Genomic DNA, 24,132 nt, shown 5'->3' on the forward strand with positions numbered 1-24,132 from the left:
AAATAGGAATTGAGAAGCAAAAAAAAAGAGAGCAGGAGTCAGTTTTTGCAGAAATGAATGTTGTCGATTCATGTGGTTGAGGAGAGAGAGAGAGAGAGAGAGAGAGAGAGAGAGAGAGAGAGAGAGAGAGAGTGGGGCCAATGTTGCAAAAAAAATAATAATGAGAAATCGGAAATAATCAGAAAGTTGAGAATTTTGTAGCTAGCAATGGATGGCTAGATAGTTTTAGAAACTTTTAATCTGTTATAACCATTAGGTTCTTCAGTCTGGCAAAATTAATCTTGAATAAATAAATTTATTAACTACCAAAAAAAAAAAAAAAACATACGGTAACAGAAATATACCTGAAAAAGAAACAACTTGATTAAAATACAGGAGAATGACAGGTTTCGTTCTTGAAAGAATATCATCATGTTCTATCAAATCACACTCAGAAATATTAAGAAATGTATTAAAATGTAAGATTATTTCTGTTTAAATCCTTAAAAACTTCTATGCTAGAGTGAAGAGAAGTGAGGATTTCATTAAGATAATTTTCCTACAGTGTCAAGCAGGAAAATCAGAACAATATTAGAGGAAAAAGTAACATACCAGCTTAGTAGCACTGTATATATTGTAGATAATAAGACTTGGTTTTGCAGTACCTAATTAATGGTTTTACGTTCTACAGTATTTGTGTTGGCAAATCTTTCTTTTTGTTTTTTTCCTTCACTTTCAGTTTAATATTGTTGTCTTTCTTCAGCCATTGCTTGATGTTCCCTTCCTAGTATGTTTTCGTTTCCATAGGTGAAGGGAAAAAGCAAGATGGAAGTCTGGCTGTAAAGACAGTTTTAGCATTTAAGAGTTAGATCATTCAACAGTTGCTTTTCTTTATAATGATACCTTTTTTTTTTAACCGTAATTCATATTTTTTCGGGGAATAATAATCTTTTTAATGAAAAATATTGCCACCTTTTGCTGAAAATATCATTACCTTATGCATGTTTCTAATTATAGGTGTTAATTTCTTGCCGGAAGAAAACTTGGAGTGGAATGAAGAGAATTTACAAAAATTGTATATTTTTGGTGTAGCAAATTATATAAGTTCGCTGAAGAAAGAAGACGAGTAAGGTAAAAATGACCTTTTGTAGATCCCATTGCACAGGTTTCTTGTTGAATTATGTGCAGTACCACACACAAAATTACATCATAACCAAGAGTCTAATATAAACCTAGTTTCCTTGATTAATTCTGAAGAAATTAAGGAAATACTTGGAATGTTGTTGAAAAAAAATGGGTTCCTTTCGTGGATTGTGGTAGTTGTCTGGAGGGGAATTACTTTTAGGCAACCATCCACATGGTTCTTCTAGAAATGTATATTGTGCAGGAATGTAGATAATGATAACATCATTAACACGTTCAGCCCGACGGCGAACAACCATTGAGTTCCCAAAATTCCGACGTGTGCCACCAGTGGCGCACACTGTCCTTTTATAAAACCCGACGTCTGCCACTGGTGGCTCACAATGTGGTTCGAGATAAATGTTGCTTTATATTGCAGTCGGCGTTTTGTGCAAGGAAATAGAGTAATGCTTCAGCTTTATTAGGATTGTGTACATTGTGTACCACCGATGGTACATGATATAACAAAAATTGGTGCACAAAAAGCTTATAAATAACTGTCATTCAATAACCTCCTTTAATTATGAAAACTCGTCGCCATAAGACCTACACTATGTGATCAAAAGTATCTGGACGCCTGGCTGAACATGATGTACAAGTTCGTGACGCCCTCCATCGGTAATGCTGGAATTCAATATGTTGTTGGCCCACCCTTAGCCTTGATGACAGCTTCCACTCTCGCAGGCATACGCTCAATCAGGTGCTGGAAGGTTGCTTGGGGAATGGCAGCCCATTCTTCACGGAGCGCTGCACTGAGGAGAGGTAACGATGTCGGTCGATGAGGCCTGGCATTAAGTCGGCGTTCCAAAACATCCCAAAGGTGTTCTATAGGATTCAGGTCGGGACTCTGTGCAGGTCAGTCCACTACAGGGATGTTATTGTCGTGTAACCACTCCACCACAGGCCGTGCATTATGAACAGGTGCTTGATCGTCTTGAAAGATGCACTCGCCATCCCCGAAGGGCTCTTCAACAGTGGGAAGCAAGGAGGTGCTTAAATCATCAATGTAGGTCTTTGCTGTGGTAGTGCCATGCAAAACAACAAGGGGTGAAAGCACCCTCCATGGAAAGCACGACCACACCATAACACCACCGCCTCCGAATTTTACTGTTGGCACTACACACGCTGGCAGATGACGTTCACCTGGCATTCGCCATACCCACACCCTGCCATCAGATTGCCACATTGTGTACCATGGTTCATCACTCCACACAACGTTTTTCCACTGTTCAATCGTCCAAAGTTTACGTTCCTTATACCAAGCGAGACGTCGTTTGGCATTGGCCTACGTGATGTGTGGCTTATGGGCAGCCACTCGACCATGAAATCCAAGTTTTCTCACCTCCTGCTGAACTCTCATAGTACTTGGAGTGGATCCTGATGCAATTCGTAATTCCTGTGTGATGATCTGGATAGATGCCTGCCTATTACACTTGATGACCCTCTTCAACTGTCGGTGGTCTCTGTCAGTCAACAGACGAGGTCAGCCTGTACGCTTTCATTCTGTACATGTCCCTTCACATTTCCACTTCACTATCACATCAGAAACAGTGGACCTAGGGATGTTTAGGAGTGTGGAAATCTCGCATACAGACTTCTGACACAAGTGACACCCAATCACCTGACCATGTTCGAAGTCCATGAGTTTCGCAGAGCACCCCATTCTGCTCTCTCACGATGTCGAATGACTACTGAGGTCGCTGCTATGGAGTATCTGGCAGTAGGTGGCAGCACAATGCACCTAAGATGAAAAACGTATGTTTTTGGGGGTGTCCGGATACTTTTGATCACATAGTGTTCTGTGTCGCAATGTAAAGCCACTAGCAAAAAATTCCAATGCATAGTGACTTTCATAGTGTAAGAACACACAAGTTTGATTTTTGCTAAGTATGGTTCAACAATGGTTGACTCCTCGGTATTATGGAAATACAAGCATTTCAACAGGGTGTCAAATTGGTCCCTTGTCATAATTTTCTTTATAGCCTCGTTTCCGTACAGAGGATTGTTAGACCAGTACATTTTTATTTGGGGAAGAGGACAAATGTCCATGATCATAAGAACTCCAAGTAGCTTCTTCTATTCTTCTTTCGTACAGTCCTTCCATTTAGGCAGTGGTGAGCATCCTTTAACTCTTCTAGAGGCAGTGTATTGCCTTGCATGTCTGTTAGTTTCTTAAACAATTATATCTAAGATTTCATCATCTAAAATTTGCTTATGTAAAAAGGGTCTGTTACATCCAAATTATACTGCAGCCCAGGCTGTCCAGAAAAATGAGATTTCCCACACGTGGTTTTCAAGTCAGTCCGCTCCAAAACATTGTTTACGTAATCATTATGAATAGCACTTACTACCATTTGTACTGGATCACGGTCACTCTTTTCTGCATCACTTCTTTCTTCCTCACTTTCTTCTACTACACTTACAGTATAAGGTCACTATCACTTTCAGTATCTTATAGTAAATATTCACTTCCAGACACCAATATGTTGCTAAGTTTAGATACACATATACTCTCATTTAGGATTTCTTCAATCTCATCAGGATCCATAATAAATATTTAGACTTACCACAAATTTAAAATAGGAATATGGTCTTACTCTTTCTAAAACAGCGCCAGCAAAAAGTACTGCTTTATGCGATAAGCCTACGAAAACGATGCAAACCGTAAACAATCAACTGTAAATTGTCGAACGTGAAAGGTTTACAGATACACTGAAAGAGCGCTGTACTGATTACTTATGGGAGGTGCTGTACTCATACAAGCAGTTTTGGAAATTAGAAATCTTCAAAATCTATTTCAATGACCATGAAATTGCATGTACTAATGATGGCACACGATGGCATGAGATTGGTGCGTGCCACCAGTGGCGCACAAAATAAAGGGTGTAAAATGTCTCTAAAACTGTTATAATATGCAAACTCACCATTGATCAAGGGGTTTTATGTGAAAAACAATGTTGTTTGTATAAAAACCCTGTTGTCTTTTAAGGAATTTAATGCTAAAAACAAAGCAATTTTTGATAAGTAAAATTTTTTAATTGTGTACCATCGGTGGCGCACGTCAGGATGAATGTGTTCATGTGTACCAATTACTTTTCAAAGATGTATAATGTAGTTAAATTCAGTCTTGTTTTTTCCTTACCAATACTTAAATTTAATTTATTATGTTTGAATGCAAGATTTCTTTCTTTAATCATGAAAGTCTATGATCAACTGCAAGCAAATGAACTCTATTTCTTTCCACTAAATGTTCACCTTTAAACACAAATATTGATTTGTTCTTACTTGTAGTCTGTTGGTTTTGTCTTAACCATCATGTAAAGTAGACAATATTAATAGATCCCCATTTTAACAGATCCATCCTGCTTCAAGACATCATTAAATAATTCTCACTGTACTTTTTTGTCCTGAAGTGTTCATCATTTATGAAATCTTTCTCCTATGCTAACATCATCATAGAAATTTCATGTTTGAGCTCTATAATTTGGTGCCATAATGTTAATGAACCTGTTTGTGGATGCTTTGTGTATAAAACATATTTCTTTTGAGAAAAAATGTCGTTTCATTTCATAAGTACTTTCTAGTACATTAAACTAAATTCCTGTGACCATGGAATTTGTCAGTGACAAAGTAACAATTTCAGAACACATTACTGGTACCTTTTCAAATCTTTATATACATCTTGTTGTGAATTACAATGCAGATGCCTGACAGATACAAGAAATATTTTCACAGTAATGTTATCTGAAGGAACAATACATTATCTTTTAGTGTTTCTTATGTTTTTTAGGCAACGTAAAAGCTGATGCTTTCATAAATACACTGACTGACAGAGCAAATGCAACACCAAGGAGGAGTGGCTCGAAAGGGATGAAAGTTGGGGAAAAAACAGAGTCGGCAAGGAAGAATAATTGATGTTTATTTCAAACCGATATGCAGGTTACACAATGCGCACGGCATCGACTCAGTAGGATGTAGGACCACCGCGAGCGGCGATGCATGCAGAAACACGTCGACGTACAGAGTCAATAAGAGTGCGGATGGTGTCCTGAGGGATGGTTCTCCATTCTCTGTCAACCATTTGCCACAGTTGGTCGTCCGTATGAGGCTGGGGCAGAGTTTGCAAACGGCGTCCAATGAGATCCCACACGTGTTCGATTGGTGAGAGATCCGGAGAGTACGCTGGCCACGGAAGCATCTGTACACCTCGTAGAGCCTGTTGGGAGATGCGAGCAGTGTGTGGGCGGGCATTATCCTGCTGAAACAGAGCATTGGGCAGCCCCTGAAGGTACGGGAGTGCCACCGGCCGCAGCACATGCTGCACGTAGCGGTGGGCATTTAACGTGCCTTGAATACGCACTAGAGGTGACGTGGAATCATATGCAATAGCGCCCCAAACCATGATGCCGCGTTGTCTAGCGGTAGGGCGCTCCACAGTTACTGCCGGATTTGACCTTTCTCCACGCCGACGCCACACTCGTCTGCGGTGACTATCACTGACAGAACAGAAGCGTGACTCATCGGAGAACAGGACGTTCCGCCATTCCCTCATCCAAGTCGCTCTAGCCCGGCACCATGCCAGGCGTGCACGTCTATGCTGTGGAGTCAATGGTAGTCTTCTGAGCGGACGCCGGGAGTGCAGGCCTCCTTCAACCAATCGACGGGAAATTGTTCTGGTCGATATTGGAACAGCCAGGGTGTCTTGCACATGCTGAAGAATGGCGGTTGACGTGGCGTGCGGGGCTGCCACCGCTTGGCGGCGGATGCGCCGATCCTCGCGTGCTGACGTCACTCGGGCTGCGCCTGGACCCCTCGCACGTGCCACATGTCCCTGCGCCAACCATCTTCGCCACAGGCGCTGCACCGTGGACACATCCCTATGGGTATCGGCTGCGATTTGACGAAGCGACCAACCTGCCCTTCTCAGCCCGATCACCATACCCCTCGTAAAGTCGTCTGTCTGCTGGAAATGCCTCCGTTGACGGCGGCCTGGCATTCTTAGCTATACACGTGTCCTGTGGCTGACGACAACACTTTCTACAATGACTGTCGGCTGAGAAATCACGGTACGAAGTGGGCCATTCGCCAACGCCGTGTCCCATTTATCGTCCGCTACGTGCGCAGCACAGCGGCGCATTTCACATCATGAGCATACCTCAGTGACGTCAGTCTATCCTGCAATTGGCATAAAGTTTTGACCACTCCTTCTTGGTGTTGCATTTGCTCTGTCAGTCAGTGTATTTTTGAAGACTTAAACTGAATGGAGCCTGTTGCTGATGTACTGCTGATGTATTATTGTAATATGTGTGAAATTTACTTCCAATCCTAGGTATATGTGCAATGTTCACATCACATTCCAGGTATAATGGATCTGTGGGAAGATTTTGAGAAGTGTTCTGTTTTAAACCCTCTCATATTGCAAAGTACTGATCACAAAGGTTTTCTTTCAACCTTCCCCTTCTGATGTTGGTCTCTCTCGTGTATCTGTGATAGTGTTATTTATAAAAACTTTTTGCATTTTTAATCATGTTTCTTTTATAATATATTTCTTGCATAAAAGTATACTGTTAAAGTAAATGTGCAATATAATTCTAACGCGATTGTTCTGGGAAGGTGCTGTAATAAAGGATTTCTAGTTCCGTTCTCTTTTAACGACTCTGAATTAAGACTTTCATTAGCAGTTGACCCCGTATTAAATTCTGTTTGGCTGCATTATGATGTGATGTTATATTACAGTTACTTACTAAAGGAAAGGAAACTCAGGGCGCAGTTTGTTCACACATTAGTTCATGGGTGCAAGAATGGCCCTAACTGCGGCTAAACTACAGAAATGAAATAGGGTCGTCTATTTTTGACTATTTATTAATTGAAAAGCAAGAAATTAAGAAAAATGAAACTGGATAAATTAAAGATAATAAATTTTAAAAGGGATGTTCACAATGATATTTTTTGACAGTATAAGTACGAAACTTCCGAAAACTCTGAAATTCTGTAATTTAAGGTAATAGAATAATTCACAATAAAATAATATTTTTTGAAATTAACACTTAATTGTTTTGATAATTTTGAAAAATTTCAATTTTTGACTTTAAATTTGTCATTATTATTTGAATTTCTTCTTATTCTGTTAATACTGATTGAATTAAGAATGCAAATAACGTATTTTTCCTCTATGAGCCCTATATTAGACCCCAAGTTTTTAACAACGAATACAAAATCTACAATTTAAAAAAAATTATATTTGTTCGTGGCATCAACCTCTGGAGATCTTTTGCTACTACTTTCATCATATGAGAGGAACCTGTGTGTAAGTATAATTGGGGAAGTGTAAAGTGTTGAATGTTAGGAAAGGAACGTTAAGGATGACTCAAACACCCAGTCCCCAGGCCAGGTATATTAATCTTTTACAAGTAAAAACCCCTGGCTGGACCGGCTGGGAATTGAACCCGGGGCCGCCGGGTGACAGGCGGACGTGTTGCCCCCTACACCACAGGGCCGGACATTATCTACAATACAATCATTCAACCAGAACTTCTTTATGGTTCTGAGACATGGAGTATAACCAAGAAAGAGCAGCAGCAGTTGCAAGTCTTTGAGAATAAAGTTTATAGAAAAATATTTGGCCCATGGTTCGATCCTGTCTCTCAGAGGTGGCAGAAAAGATATAATTATGAGATTTACACCCTCTCTCAACAACACACTATAATGGGTGTGATAGAATCCAACAGACTGCGCTGGACTGGACGTGTACTGAGGATGCAGGATAACAGAGCATCAGTAGATCTATACAAGGGATCTCTTAACGGGAAAAGACCTTCAGGAAGGCCCCGAAGCACCTGGAAGAAGGTGATCAACAAGGTATGCTGGACCCTCCAAATTGATAACTGGGAAGAGCAGAAAAGGATGGAAGAGGGTTGTGAGATTGGCACGGGAACTTCACGTTCCTCAGAAGCCTACGGAGTGAGTGAGTGAGTGAGTGAGTGAGTGAGTGAGTGAGTGAGTGAGTGAGTGAGTGAGTGAGTGACTGACTGAGTGAGCGAGTGAGTGAGTATGTATACTGATTGAACATTGTTATTATAAAGAGAAGAACAATTCCTCATGAAAGAAAATAAATCAAAATTGAACAATAATTCATCTATAATGTAATATTGAAATTTCACCATCTGATAGTTACCTCTATAAATTCCTAGCTCATGGCCGTCGTGACCCGTTTTTAAATATCTGATCAATTAAATAATTGAAAGAAAAAGAATATCTATTTGACATATTTAATTAGCTAAATGCAACCAAACCCGACTCAGTAAGTCATTTCAATAGCATGAATGCAACCTTAAATCAACAGTCTTGTTGCATGGCAAAAACAACCTTAATTGGATAAATTTATTAAATAAACAAAAAATTAAACCTTAATTTACATAATTCAAAGAATACAATCTTTACTTAATCACCTAATAATACCAACAATAGGACAAGAAATTGTTAAAATGAATTAAAATTAGTTAATTAGTCAGTTAGTTAATTAATAAACATCATTAAGTCCAATTTTTACTCAGTTGCTTCAGTCTCGAATATGTGTGTCAGTTTACATCAAAATTTAACTGTGAAGTGCATACGCTCTTTCGGTTTTCATTTTACCAACTATAGAAATCATGTGACTACATTTAATCGTTTCTCTGTTAATTATGCATACAAACTACCATTCAAAAAAACCATAAAGTGTGTCCTGGTTGTGAACTAGTAGTCCCTAGATTTCATGTTACACAACTAACTGACCTAACCTGTTCACACACTAGCCACAAAATAGTGAATAACAAACAAAAATAATTCACCACCTGAATGTTGGCTAGCTGGATGGATTTTCCCTCACATAATTTTTATACATTGACATTTAAAAAATACACTCTGATAGTGGTCATCAGTAGTGAATTCTGCATCTCTTAATTCCATTCTCTCTGAGCAATGAATCAGTGGGTTTTAATTTACTAATATCACATGAAAATACACTTGGTGACCAAAAATGAAATATTTTCACCAGGAGCAGTACTTCTTGAGCCAAGGTACAATATTTTATTCTTGGTTTCAAGAATCTGAACTTTTAAGATTTTATGGTGGACTGATGATCATTAATACACACTCATATTCTGATGGTGAACTTTACATTCCCATATAGGCCTAAAATTCTCTAATTCAACATTCATCACAATAATTAATTACCATGCTCTTACTAAAAATTGCTGCAATACTTTACCACACTTTTAATATTTATTTTCTCATAAAGCCATCCCGTTTAAATAAATACATTTAAATAAAATACCGTAGGTATTCGTACCATAGGTTCATCGTAAAAATAAGAAACGTTAACTTTTGACTCTTGAAATTATTATCTCAAAAATAGGCCTAACTCTCTGTACATATTTCCCCTTATTTTTAATAGTTTCACTATTTGGATGTGGGGATGTGCATTCCTCTTTATTAAACATCATAATAAATTGCAACATTGATGCTTACATTAGGTTGTACATGATAAACATATTCCTTGATTCATTTGTCCCTTTATCACTGTACTAGAGATTTTCCTTAAATTTTTTCCTGTCCGTGATTTGAAGGTACTTGATACTTTTCACAGGAGATATCCATTCTCCCAAATTTACACCCATCACACTGTAGATGGCATTAATTAATCATCAGATTCATCGTACTCGCATCTGTAGTCAACGTTGAAAACCACTAATCTCTGTTGTTTTTTTTACGACAGTAGGAGACACACACAGTTCATTTATCATTACCTGTATTTCTACTCAAGTTATTCCTCTCTGTATTTTCCCCAAAAATCACTTGAATTCACACAGCCCTTCACCTGCATGATTAAGTCAATCATTACCTTGAATTTAAAAGTAGTCCGGCTTCATGGCTAAATGGTTAGCGTGCTGGCCTTTGGTCCCAGGGGTCCCGGGTTCGATTCCCGGTAGGGTCAGGAATTTTAACCTTAATTGGTTAATTTCTCTAGCACGGGGCCTGGCTGTGTGTGTCGTCTTGATCATCATTTCATCCTCATCATGACGCGCAGGTCACCTACGGGAGTCAAATCGAAAGACCTGCACCTGGCGACCCGAACATGTCCTCGGACACTCCCGGCACTAAAAGCCATACGCCATTTCATTTCATTTAAAAGTACTTCAAATCCACAGGGCACTACTTATTGAATTTAAACATGCAATCAATATTATTATATTTATTATTACACAAGAACCTCATTTATCCGGATTAAGTAGGACTGGAACTGATCTGGATTATGGAAAATCTGGATAATCCAGAAAAAGCTAAAAAAAAAAAAAAAAAAATACAGTATATGTTATATAATCTATTAACATAAGTTGTACAGTAATACCTATTTTCAATTGTACAAAAGAATATAAGAACACTTTTCTTACATTCATGACTTTGTTTCATGTACTAAAATAATGTACGAGTTTTTCTATTTTACATTTGTATAGCATTTGCACGCAGCACGATCACAAAGTCCTGCCGGTGCGGTTTAAGTCTGGTATTCTAAATAGGCCATCAGTTTGTCCAGCTGCTTTGTTGCCTCTCCATGTGTTATTGTTTCTTCTGATGGAGTGCTGGTTTCATTTTCGAATTCACCATCACTCTTGTCATTACCTGCTGAGGAACAAGAGGCAATAATTTCTTCATCTCTCATTACGCCATAGCCTGAATTACCATCATTTATCAACCAGTCACTTACGCCGTTCTCATCCATGTCCGGGAATGAAAGCAAATTTGTCAAGGAACTCAAAACCACAACTTTACAAACCTCGGTGGTAGATGCACAGATAGAAGGCCATAGATGCTTCCAAGACTTTTTAATTGTCATTTTACTAACTTGATCCCATGCAGATCCAATCATATAAATAATGTCTTTCATATTTATTGATTTCAATACCAAAGTTACACCATATTCCCCCTGTTCTTCAATCAGTTTGCTGAGCAGCTGCCTCCTTTGTAACTGCTTGATGTTTTCCAATACACCCTGGTCCATTGGTTGCAACAGAGCTGTTACATTAAGTGGCAGAAATTTCACTCTGATATCGCCACTGACCAACTCTTCTACTCCCGGATGTGATGGCACATCGTCAATGAGCAAAACGGCCTTAAGTGGCAAACCTTGTTAAATTAAAAACCTTTTTACATTTGGCATGAAGTCTTCATGGAACCAGTTCTTGAAAGTTCCACTGTCCATCCATGCATTCTTTTGGGATGTGTAAGAAATCGGCAAGGCAGATCGATTCACATTTTTAAGAGCATAGGGATTTTTTATTTCCCTATTAACAGGAGAGGAAATTTATGTCCTCCAGATGCATTGGCGCATGCCATAATTGTAATGCGATCTTTACTTTGCCGGGCTGAGTGGCTCAGACGGTTGAGGCGCTGGCCTTCTGACCTCAACTTGGCAGGTTCGATCCTGGCTCAGTCCGGTGGTATTTGAAGGTGCTCAAATACGTCAGCCTTGTGTCGGTAGATTTACTGGCACGTAAAAGAACTCCTGCAGGAGTAAATTTTGGCACCTCGGCATCTCCGAAAACTGTAGAAGTAGTTAGTGGGACGTAAAGCAGATAACATTATTATTGATCTTTACTTCTTTTATAACCCCTTGCCAATTCATATAATTTAGACGCTAGTGTCTTATTTGGTAGCCTGCGATAAAACAGCCCAGTTTCATCGGCGTTATATATCTGATCTGGCATTAAGTTATTGGAGCAAATAATGTCCTGAAATTTCTTTATGAAACTGTCAGCAGCAACTTCATCCCCTAAAAATCTTTCACCAGTCACTGAAAGCTAGCGTATGCCATGATGAGCTTTCCACCTCTCCAACCAACCCTGACTAGCTGTGAAGTTAGGATCTCCATTTGCTAGATTGCTGTTTAAACTAAGCGCCTTTTCTTGTAAAATCGGCCCTGAAATCGGAACACCATGCTATCTGTTTTCACTAAACCACATGAATAATGTGTCATCTAGAGATTCATTTCTAGCTTTCTTTACTGTGGCACGAGTCTCTAAACTATCTTTCGCCATCATTTTAAAGCAGAAGTCTTCAATATTTTTCCGTTTTTTCCCCAGTCGGACACAGTTGAAGTCCCTATGCCATAGTCCACAGCAATATATTTCATAAGTTCTCCTTTGTCCAGCCTGTTTAATGCTTCTAACTTTTTGTCCACGGAAACAACCACTTTCTTCCATTTTGAATCATTTCTCGCTCACTCAAACAATCCAATACTGCATAGACAAATACTGTACAACGTGGTGTTAACCTTCAGCTACTAATGTGGTCTCTCACAGACTACTGGATGTGATGACTCATTCCCTTCCTCTTTCATCGTCTTAAGCAATCACACAGCGGGTCATTACTGAGCAACGATGTGAACCCAAGATAAGGTCTGCAGTAGTGGATGAGTGTCATAGACTCCATGTCAGCAAGATCATCATTAAAAAGAAGTGATTGATGAACTAACTAAACAATGTTTACCAAGCAGCGTAGCTCTGCGTGCTAAAGGACGTTAGTAGTACGTTGCATTCAGAAGATCATGGGTTCGATACCCATCTCGGCTGTCCTGGGAATAGTTTTCCACGGTTTCCCATTCTCCCATTCTCAATTCCAGGCAAATACTGGGACGATACCTTTGATAGACCATGGCCAAATTACTTCCAATTCCTGTCCTTAACTATCCTTGGCAGAAAAAACATTCAAGAAGAGTCGACCACTTAAATACTGTACAAGTAAAAATAAAGTTTTATTATTTTAGATCCAGATAAACTGGAGATCCAGATTGAAGGCGTCCAGATAAATAAGGTTCTTGTGTACTGCATTCACCACTATTACTAATTTAATCTTTAATTAATTACTGTATTCATTCTGTGTAATTGATCATTGTTTTATCAATATTATACTGCACTCACTCATTAACAGACTTCTATCACCGACACTTTAACATTTGATCAATTTAACAACACGTCAATTTATCTAATAAACTGATATCTCCACCAAGATTATCCATCTCGGATCTATTGTTAATTTACTATTGTAAATACTGAAAATAAACTTCCACTGATTCCAAAATTTCACTATGACACAAATTCCACTAACACAAATAACATGACAAAATATGTACATTCCGACAGCTTAGATTCAATACCGTAACTAAATGAATGATTTATATATTTAAGGCATGTTTGACATGTTACTCAGCTAGAGATGTCCATCACATCCCGTAGTCAACATTCGACCCCACCATGGTTGGGTTTCTTATTCCATACTCAAATTTAATCCAAAAGAGTCATCCAAGTCAGATCTTGTCTTACACATTTTTATACTGACACACGCCTATTTTCAATACCTTTATTTTTACACAACTCGACATTTGTTTGACTATGAAGTTACCAACAACCGTTTATTATGAGCTAGGCATGGCAGTGAAATTAAGAGCGGCGGAGCCCCTACTGCAAGCTATCATAAATCTGTCATGTCGACTGTGTAAGCTGGGTCCCTGAGATAATGGCAGCCTCTTGTATTCCCTTTAAATTTGTCGTTTAGAATGTTGTCGTCCTCCGCAACACCTAGGCTAATATCTTTCGATCTCTGAACTGTTGCATTCATGACAAACACTCCTCAACTTAGCATCCATAATGTTGATCATTTAAATTTAAGAATTTCATCATATATATATCCATATTGAACTGAGAGTAAAATGGGAACAACTTATGGGTCCACCCTTTCAATACAAAACAATGTTATAATGGTTGAATTACAACATTTGAATTAGTAATTAGGACTAGTTCCAACGCCAATTTCTGCGTCATCTTCAGCCGAAAATTGAGAACAAACATAGACACATATGTAAATAACCATACATAACCATATAAATAACCATACTAGAACAATGTACCTCTATGTTTAACCCTTAGCACTCCTACGGCAGGCCATGACCGACAACGAGAATATCCCGACATGATTTTCTTCCCTATATAACTCCTTTGTCGGGTTACGCGTGCATGAATTACAGGTACAGTAAGCTACTGCCATCTCTTGACGACAATTTGAAGCCATGTATAGCTATAATCTCTTTGAAATAAGGCTTTGTGTGCATTCTTTGAAGACCATGTGAGTTTGTAATCAGATGTTGCTTAGCAACATGGTGTCATTCGAGCACCATGAGAAAGAAATAAGGTGAAAGTGAGGTTGATTTCAGCGATAGTGAGAGTGATTTTCAGTTACGTGGTGAGGAAGATACTGTGGAACGAGATTGTGTTGGAGAGTTGAATGATGAAAATCCCGATAATGAGAAAATTATGCCTGTTATCATCAGAGTTTCTGGGGTGTATTAGTTCAAAAATGTAGTTGTGCCAACTCCAAATAATGTCTGCTTGCCACTGGAAAAATTGTACTTTAAACTTTACACTCAGAAGTTTCTGTCAATGAAGTGCGTAAAATTTCATCATCCCATGACTGTCTGAATTTACTGTATTTTCGCTAGTTTTCACTCCTAAAAGTTTTGAGATGATTCACATGCTTACTTTCACTTTTTGACTCATTACACTAAATTAGGCCTCGATGAAAACCAACCGACCGGGCATTCAACAAAATAAACACACAATGAGGCACGTGTACTTGTCACATATCACCTCATGAATACGACGTGTACTGGTCACTGACCATCCGCTGAATAAGACTCTGTTGAGTTATGGAGCTGTCCTTGATCACTTTTCCCCCCAAGCTGCTACTCTCTGGTCTTGCTGTATGAAACTTGGTGGTTCACTGCTGACAAGTTATGTCCGTGTGCAGCTACTAAGTGGATTATTTACCTGGATCATGAATATGCATTTGCCAAATAATTCCTACAAGTCTTGCAGTAACTGTGAAGAACGTTGATTTATAATTGAATTTTCCTTCCCTTAATTTTGAGCTTAGTGTTGGTAGGTTTTAGCCCTTGGCGGAGGAAATTCCTGCCAGTCGTATTACTATTATACTAGAAGGCCCTGGACTGCTGCGTAATAGTGATCCAACATTATGCATACTTATTTAATGGACTTATAAGTAACGCGGCACTGTAGTCGAGAAATTCAGCCTATTTAGAATATTTAACATGAACTTAATATTCAGTAACTATTGGCAATTATGAAGAATAAATTGAAATTTTCCAGGTTACCGCTGATAAAAGCGAATAGCGCTAAATCCTCATTGGTCCCCTCTGATGATACCATTATTTCAAAGGAGGTCTGGTTGTTTCTGTCCTCTTCCTGAATCATCCCTCTGTCTAACTTCCTCAGTCTTAAGAATTGCCTCGACCAAGCTCGATAGCTGCAGTCGCTTATGTGCGGCCAGTATCCAGTAATTGGGAGATAGTGGGTTCGAGCCCCACTGTCGGCAGCCCTGAAGATGGTTTTCCGTGGTTTCCCATTTTCACACCAGGCAAATGCCGGGGCTGTACCTTAATTAACGCTACACTGCATAGTGTAGCGTTTTTGCTACATAATATTCTTCTTCCTGTAGTTCAGTAGTATGCTAAAAGATGGCAAACCTAGCTGTATACATAACATCTTTGAAATCTGTACTTCCAGAAATTATGCTACAGGGGGCTAAGGACAATGATTTTCTCCCATCTATGAGCTATATTATCTTATCCTGAGGCAGTTGGACATGTGTCATGGCGGCTGTACATGCACGAGTAGCATTGAAATGTAATTCTAGATGATTCGCTGACGATTGAAGTTTTAAAAAAATACTGAAATACAGTCATGAAATATGAGTGTAGCGTTTTTGTTACATCATGCAGCTAAGGCATTTATTTTCAGATGCATGATTGAAGGTTATGGGCAGCAATGACTTGAAGTACCTATTGATAGTGTCCTATTTAATGATTATTTCATTAATACTGCAAGAATTAAGTCCAAATAATAATAATAATAATAATAATAATAATAATAATAATAATGATAATAAGTTGTATTGTATTCTAATTTATATTGCATTTTCTCAACATGGATTTGTTTACCTTTATCAAATATATTCGTAATTCTATTTGACACAAATGTCTTATATCTGGGGATTATCTGAAAATATGCATTACGGAAGTTAGCTTGACGAAAGTGTAACCCTAGCAACTCTACAGGCTGTGATGTAAGGTATGGATGGATGGCCAGACAATGTCACCTAGTAACCATGCAGGTTGTGATGTAAGGTGTGGATGGATGGCCAGACATTGTTACCTAGCAACCGTGCAGGCTGTGATGTAAATTATGGATGGCTGGCCAGACAATATTACCTAGGAACCGTAGTCGTGATGTGAAGGAAGGAAGGAAGGAAGGAAGGAAGGAAGGAAGGAAGGAAGGAAGGAAGGAAGGAAGGAAGGACGGACAGACGGATGGATGGATGGACACCACGCAATCTATGTTTTATGGCTGGTGGTCATCTGAAATTAGCAGCCGTTGATGGATGGCCATGACCGAGCAGCACTGCGTTTGAAAAGGAATGCAGATTGTTTCAAAGGCTATCACATCAGTTGAACTGCGGACATGACCTACCCATTTCAGCAAGCTATTATTTTCCAATTCCTTCAATAATGTAATAAATCTCTTAATTGTTTCAAAATAATTTTATTAGTTTTCTATGTTATTATAAGTAATAAACGATAATTCTGCTCATATACCGTACTGGGTAACATTTGTACATAATTAGCCTTCAACGCATGATGTCGCATTTTTGCACATTCCTAAATTTTTCCCTTTTTGCTCACCAGTATGATCAAATGCATCAAAAATATGTTGTCAATGTGATGTTACATTTCTAATCTCCCTCTAATAATATTTTCACATCAGAGTTGTGGGTGTAAATAAATTCATGCAGTGTAGGGTTAAGGCCACGGCTGTTTCCTTCCACTTCCTAGACCTTTCCTATCCCATCGTCGCCATAAGACATATCTGTGTCGGTGCGACGTAAAGCAAATAGCAAAACAAACAAAAAGAAGAATTGCCTCGTGAACATCTGGTTACAGCTGGCTGAATACGTAGCAATCAGGGAATCACATCCACTCTGCTTATCTCTTTTTAACCAGCAAACAAACCAAGCTACTCCCTGCGAATATTGAAATTGCTGTTTCCTGACGACAAAGACCAAGTCTTTTCTATATACTGTTAAGGCCTTTTTCCCCTTATGAAATATGGAAATTTATGAATCATGACATCAGGCTTAGGCTGACAGCTGCAGTATCTCAGTGCACCCTGCTACAAATGCTCAGTAGCATTCCTACTACTCAGTCTACTTGCTCAAGTCTGGTGGTATTTTAAAGCGTTCAAATACTCCCTCCTAACATTAGTAGAATTACTGGGATGCAAAACCAGTCATATTATTATATTCCTTCCTATTCAGTTTGTTCTTATCGTTCATGTTCTCTCACAGCAAAATCTCCCTCATGTCTCCTCTGATATTTTCTGAGATACTGTGTAAAAAAGTCAGCTGTCTAATTCACAAAAGAAAATATTGATCTAGTTCTTTTTAACTTTTTAAAGTAGCCCTATTTAGAAGTGATTTAGTGGAACTAGTGTGTAAGGTAGAAAAATACTATTAGCGTTAAGGAACTTAAGTGCATTTTGCCTACAGTCAGAATGACCTGCTAACATATTCTTTGTATCTGTCAGCGTGTATACACAGTTGTCACTGTCAAATGTTTCCCCATTGCCCAGGGTAAGTATATGAAACTCTCGACCTAATATTCTTTTAGTGGTAGTATATGCTGTTCTTAATGTCTATGCACATACATATTCTTTGTGGTTCCACTTTTTATTTGGTTGTGAGAGAATATCTGCTGTTATTTTGTTCACCAATATATTAAATATATCATTGCAATCTTTGGGTACCTGGAAAATGAAAACAGATTTAACTTATTTATGTAAAGAATAAATTCAATAATTTTATAGTTCTTTTATCAGTCTCCAAAGTTACAATAATACGAGGAGTATAAATACCAAATATAAGTTTTACTTAATTTTTGAGAAGGACCTGCTGTTAGATTCTTGTTTCCAAATCATTGGTCATTGATTTAATATTTCCATTCTTAACATTTTAAATAATGACAATGATAATGTAAAAATGTCCCAAATATATTAAGGGTAGTAGAGGTAAACTAAGAGGAAAATGAGCCAGTTGTCACACCACAGTGCTTATTTGTTTAACCTCACAGTTTTTATTTTGTAAAGAAGCACACTAATTTTAATAAGCCAAGATTATGTAGAGTATATTTTTCATACAAAATTATTTTACTGGGCATAGAGATGGAATCGTATGAGTTGTCATTAAGACTTTCAATGTTACAGATCTAAATAATTTGAAGTACTGTATAAATCAACTAGCATGTAGTACTGATTTTGATGTGTGAAATAACATATTGCTAAATGTTACAATGATCTTCAATTGCCTTTCAGGTAAGAAGTTGTGAGTACGCAAGGATCTCTCAAAAACTGGTTATGTTAAAGGTTCAGTGTACCTTGTTGCAACATTGTATTGTGACTTTAAATAATGCTAATATTCTTATAGAAACTTTTTCAAGAAATTTGGACTTCATGGGAAAGTCTCAACAGTAAATAGAGGTTAAATAATATACAAAATGTAAAACATTGTTATATGCCAGTAAAATGCTGATTTTATCCTGCATAGTATAAGGATAAAATTTTACTCATAGTCAAGATTGATTAATTTAATCTGGAACACTGAAAAAAAAACTTGTTGAAACAAATTTGAATTAACTTTCCTGCTCAATATTTTTGATGAAATATGAATATTCTATAATTTCATAAAGTAATGTCTTACTTTAATACCAAACAACTGGTGTGTTTTATGTGTAAGCATCTTCTTGTGCACATGTATATGCACAAACATATGGCATAATATCTGCAGAAGTTCAATAAACTCAAGTAGCCATTATAAATGTGTTGAGGTATTGATTTTTTAGAATGAAAATTTTCAATTGAAGCTATTCTAAGAATGCATTTTTTTAAAATGAATGCCTTGCTATTACTCTAGTAATTAAAATGTATATCAAAGAAATAATTTGAGAATTCAGCCACAGCCCTATAAGTTTTAACAGTATTAGTGTGTCAGAATGTGAAATAAATTCATGAGGTTCATGAAAAATGTTTAAATATAATTCATGTTTTATGATCATTTTTGTAGAAAATGTCCATAAATATATCCTCTCCAAAAAAAGCTACAGTTTTTATTTTGCATCATCCTCAGAGAATATTGATGTCAATACATGTAATGTCTGTATGAACGGTAAAACATAATGACCACAGGCATGGTTAAAATAAAATTAAAATAGTAAAGTACCTGTGTGTATTAATTTTTTTAAATCTCCCTATATTTTTATGTTTGTGAATAAACATATTTTACTGAAATATAATCATCATTCTGTAATCCTTATAGTGTGATTACTGTCTGATGGCACAAAACGTCACTTGCACACGGAATGTGTTTTGTGTGCTGACGAGTCCATATGCTGCAGCTGGAGTTAGAGGAGAGGAGCGTTCACTTCATTAGTTGCTACTGAAGTATTCATATCAGCTCCTGGCAACTACGTTAGTGTGAGAGGGCTTCTTCATGCCACTCCCAGTAGCACAGCAATAATTACCCGCTCCACTACCTTCCTTCCCCTCCGAACTTGGGGTTTTGTGCAGGTTTGTGCCTTCAGATAGTAATAGCACACTAATAGTTTGATAAAACATAAATACATTATATGTTTCCTCATCTGGCAGCTGCCTAGCCAAGAGCGTAAAGATGTGGTCACTTGGTAGGCCATGGCCCTTTGGGGTTGTTGTGCCATGGTGTTTGATTGAAATGTATTAACTTGGCAACTTCATATCTTTGATAACTATAAGAATTAAAGAATGATAATTATATTTCAGTAAAAATATTTTTATGCAGGTACTGTATGTAGGTTTTAGGTTTGTTAAGTTTGTCAAACAAAAATTTGTAAAATTCTTTAAAGATTTCCGTACAGTAATATAATATCAATGTTGAATATGTCCTGTCCAGTCTAGAGACCACAAATGGTGCTGGTACGAGTCCAGGGTTTCGGGTTGTCTTCACATGAAGCCAAGGTGTTCTTTTTAGTGCAGGAGCAGCCCTGGCTACCCCTTACAAGTATAACAGGCGCTTAGGCCATAAGTTCACACTGTAGTTCCACGAGTATGGTGAGTCTGATGCAGATGGCACTTGTATTCCTTGCTCTTGCTGTAATCGATAGGTGTGCTCAGCATACAACAGTATACCCACGCTTTTTCAGTTGTAACGTACAAGTTAGTACAGAAGGTCGGTATGTAATACAGTGTCTTGTGTAATGCTTAAAATGTAATAATATGGGAAACCATCATGGTGAGCCGTGGTTTGACATGCAGTTTACTTGATAGGCCCCTAATGTACTAGGGTTGGAATATAAATAGTGGCAAAATTGCTGTGGAGACGCTATGCAACGGAATCTAATATTGTCGCTGATAGCACACGTTGGTTACATACCTACCTTACCTCAGAGCAAATGAACTCGTCCTTCCCACATCACCTGCGTGCACACAGGCGAGAGAAACACAGTCATTTGTGAGCTAGTGGTCTAACGTAACATTGTCACCATGTTTTCCAAACAGGAACAACGGAGTTGGATCAAGATTGAATGTGCAAGAGGTCATACAGCACGACAGTGTCATAAAGTTCTTCAAGAGGCTTGCAGGGAATCTGCATTGCCTTACAGAACATTGGCATGTTGGATAAAAGCGTTCATTGATGGTTGGCAAACTGTGGCGGACATTCATCGGGCAAGTCGTCCTACGAGCGTCATTGAAGACGAAGAAGAAGAAGAAGAAGAAGAAGAAGAAGAAAACCGTGCTCTTGCCTTGTGACTTTGATTTGATTCTGAAGATGTTGTTGTTTTAAGGGGTCTAACATCAAAGGTCATCGGCCGATTCTGAAGATGAAGGAACCACTTCGTGGCATTCGCTTCAGAACTGTTGCAGGCAGTTGACCTCTCCATTCGCACCATCAACAGAACAGGCTCTGCTAAAGGTATACTACGACTTCCACATTGCTGGCAATGGGTTATACACAACGCTGGTGACTAAATTGAAGGACAGTAAAGGTTGCTAACATGTAACTCTTTTGTATCTGTTGTAAATAAATAGTTGCCACTATTTAAGTTCCAACCTTCGTATATTCAGTTACAAATGTCAAATGAGGAAAAAATGACATGGAAATCCTCTGATGCAATAATCAATCCTTCAGGCAGGAAGCATACCAAATTTGCAAGATGTAAAGGTGCGTACACACTTGCGAGCGTCTTGCGAGCCAAGCGGCTCGTGAAAAAATTAAATGTCCGAGCGGCTCGCGAGCACTGCTTGAGCCATTTGCTCGCCGATTGCTCGCCATTTGAAAGCAGGATCAGTCTGTGAATTCCATGCAAAGATGTCTTCTGAGCATGAAACTCTGCTTGCTGTGATGGTAGCAAGTGACGCAGCTATGATTATAGCCTATTTAAATAAGTAAAAGAAACCTCGTCGGTATTGGCGCACTGAGCTGTACAAAAAGCGGACTGGATCCGAATTAATGTTGGACATGAAGTTCCAGAGCGTTAGTGGTCAATATAAAAATTTCACCAGGATGTCACCGACTGATTTTGATAATTTACTGAACAGAATAGGTCACAAAATTTCAAGACAGGGGATGTACCTTCGCTCCCCGATTTCTGCTCAAGACAGGTTCGTACTTATTTTCCTTAACTTTCTAACAAATTTTTAAATTAATTTTTTAGCTCATATAATTTTGAACCACGTTCACGTTTTTGTAATAGTACCTTTTTTGACTTTTTCATTAAGGGATTTGTTCGATTCCTGAATTACATGTGTACTTAACATTTCAGGTTAGCAGTAACTTTACACTTCCTTGCCACAGGAGATTCGTACACTAGCCTTCAGTACCTGTTTAGATTATCAAAGCAAGCCATCGGGAAAATAATTCCAGATGTCTGTGCAGCACTTGTTGAGGAACTAGCAGAATATGTCAAGGTACGACAAATGAATTAGCTTGATTTGTTTCTGTGTTACATTATTTATTAGAATTGAATTTATAACGTACAAACTATATTGTTTAAATCATTCCAGTCAACATGAAATCCAACTGCACGAAAGTCAAAATGTAACTACATTTAAACATAGTCATCAAAGTCATCTGAAGACATTGACAAGTTGGATTGTTGAGAGGGTGAAGGTACAGGATGTGTTTTTAGAAACTGGGTAGAGTTATCATATGAGGGCTCAGAGTAGGTTGGTGCATGAAGTGAAGGGGTAATTGCAGAAACTTCTTGTTGTGTCTGTGTTTGGTGGATGGTAGTCAGTTGCGTCAACTGAGGCTGAGAAGAGTATGCGGGAGTTGACTGATGGGACATTCCTGTAGCTGGATGTCCACCATATGATGAACTTGGCTGTTGGTAGCCCTGAAAAGCATTTTCAGGTGTCCACTCATAGAAGCCTCTATCTGCCTTCATTAGAATATCAAATACGGCCTGTTGAACACCTCTCTTTGTTTCAGGGGAATAGCATTTTACCTTCGCAGTCACGTACTTAAAAAAGGAAGTTACCTCGTCGTCCTCAGAGGGGAGTGCATTCAATTTTGTGGAAGCTGCTTGCAGTACTTGGAAAGCATTGGCCATCATTTCAATACCCTGATTACGCTCTTTTGTTTTCGCTCGCTTACATGGTGTAGGGTTGGCAAAAACTTCTTCATTTTGAACTGTTGACTGGTTTTCCTCTTCACTTACTTCTGTTGGTACTTGCGTTTCCTCATTATCAACATCCACCATCTCCTAAAAGATACACGAATACATGTTACTGAATAGTATTTTTTTACTTTTCTAACACTATGTGCCCGATGGTTATATTGTACTACTGCGCGTCGTGAGCCCGAGTGCCGCTGTTAGTAAGACTATTACCACGAACTTTCAAATGCTCGAATGCTATTCACGTTAACGAATTAGTTGTTACCTTAATGCGTTAAAGATTTCCTTTAGTACCAATACATGGTCCTACTGTTCGATATCCCCCTGTGGGTGCGGGTATCCCCTGCCTGCCGTAAGAGGCGACTGAAAGGGGCCACAGGGGCTCTTAACATTGGAGTGTCGGTTGACGAGCACGGAGCCTCTACCTGAGTCTTGACACTGCTTACACGTATGCCAGGATCGTCACTTTCATCTAACCTATCAGACCTCACTTGGTCAACTCTTGTTCTTTTCCGACCTCGAAAGTATTACGCATGGAGGCATTTCCACGCCCTTCATGGCCCTCGTCTTTCTTTGGCCGATACCTTCATTTTTCGAAGTGTCGGTTCCCTTCCATTTTTTCTCTCTGATTAGTGTTATAGAGGACGGTTGCCTAGTAGTATACTTCCTCCTAAAACAATAATCACCACCACTTACTGTTCGATAGTGATTGGTGATGCTGCCTAAGGACAATTTTTCGTAGCCATATGTGCTCAGCTAGATCTTCCCCAACTGCTTCGGTCAGCCCACTTTGGTCAGATAAGCTCAAATTTATGTGCGCTTGTTCTAAGTATAGATTGTATGACTTCACAGATTTAGAATGAAACTGCAGTGAGTCAACCATCTCTCAAGTAGTCAATTAATATTGAATATTGAGATATGGATCCCGGACCTAGTACAAGCAAAGGAAATCCTACGCATGCATACAGCCCACTGATAAGTGAACAGATTTTTACTGAACTTGTAAACGATTCTGATTCTGATCTGTACAAAAGTGATTGTGAAGAATAAAATGAAGTGTTTGATTCCCCACACGGCGATGAGTCATCAGATTCATCACCCGCCTCCATGGCTAAATGGTTAGCGTGCTTGCCTTTGGTCCAGGGGGTCCCGGGACAGATTCC

At 38.6% G+C, this 24,132-nt stretch overlaps 1 protein-coding gene across 7 annotated transcripts in view; it reads left to right on the plus strand.

Moving 5' to 3' along the window:
- Positions 1-19,529, plus strand: part of LOC136864217 (ATP-dependent helicase brm) — a 510,653-nt gene extending 491,124 nt beyond the window's left edge. For 5 of the 7 annotated variants that reach the window (XM_067140929.2, XM_067140934.2, XM_067140933.2 and 2 more), the window contains exons 26-27: positions 997-1,110; positions 18,636-19,529. The gene's annotated coding sequence lies outside the window, so the exon portion shown is untranslated. Of the gene's footprint in view, positions 1-996; positions 5,342-18,635 lie in introns of those variants that run through there. The other 2 variants (XM_067140932.2, XM_067140930.2) reach the window with 2 other exon arrangements.
- The last annotated feature ends 4,603 nt before the right edge of the window (positions 19,530-24,132 follow it).

Source organism: Anabrus simplex, chromosome 2, assembly GCF_040414725.1.
Source record: "Anabrus simplex isolate iqAnaSimp1 chromosome 2, ASM4041472v1, whole genome shotgun sequence".
NCBI lineage: Eukaryota > Metazoa > Arthropoda > Insecta > Orthoptera > Tettigoniidae > Anabrus > Anabrus simplex.